Here is an 853-nt window from a genome sequence, read left to right on the forward strand (position 1 = left end):
GATACATAGATAGATAGATAGATAGATAGATAGATAGATAGATAGATAGATAGATAGATAGATAGAGCGAGCAAGAGCAGAATATTATTGAAACTTGAATGTTACCTATCAACAGTGTTGGGCAGTAACTAGTAGCTTAGTTACTGTAATAATATTACTTTTTGCAGTAACTAATTACTTATAAGATTTCAGTAATAATATTACAGTTACTATCCATAAAACAGCTTAGTTACTTTTGATGCCTCGACCCCGCTGATTTAAAATCCATCAATCAAATAATTCCTAGATTTATTTTTATCATTATCACGACTTGCACATGCATGTGATGTCCCCAGTGCAGCAGGCAAGCTTGGAATATGGAAAAGCTTACATTCAGCAGATAGAAATATTCCATTATATTGATTTTGTCAGGAAAAAAAGATGATCTGAGCACTGTTGTGTAAGTTGTGGCTTTTTACTCTGGCATTACATCCCACCCACATCCCTCTGATCAGCATGTGGTACATTATATTTACATTCAGCAGATAGAAATATTGCATTATATTGATTTTGTCAGGAAAAAAGATGATCTGAACACTGTTGTGTAAATTGTGGCTTTACTTTACTCTGGCATTACATCCCACCCACACCCCTCTGACCAGCATGTGGTACATTATATTACTATAATTAAAAAATATTTTTGGAAAATTAAACAGTTTCTTACAAACGTATGTGATTTGACAAAATACATAATGAAATATAATCGTATATGGGTAACAGAGAAATTACAATTAGCTTGAAGCTACACATGACAATTAATGAGATTAATACAACACTTCTACTTGAATGTCACTATCAATCACTATTGAGTGTT

Source organism: Sinocyclocheilus anshuiensis, unplaced genomic scaffold, assembly GCF_001515605.1.
Source record: "Sinocyclocheilus anshuiensis isolate Anshui unplaced genomic scaffold, SAMN03320099.WGS_v1.1 scaffold2293, whole genome shotgun sequence".
Taxonomy (NCBI): Eukaryota; Metazoa; Chordata; class Actinopteri; order Cypriniformes; family Cyprinidae; genus Sinocyclocheilus; species Sinocyclocheilus anshuiensis.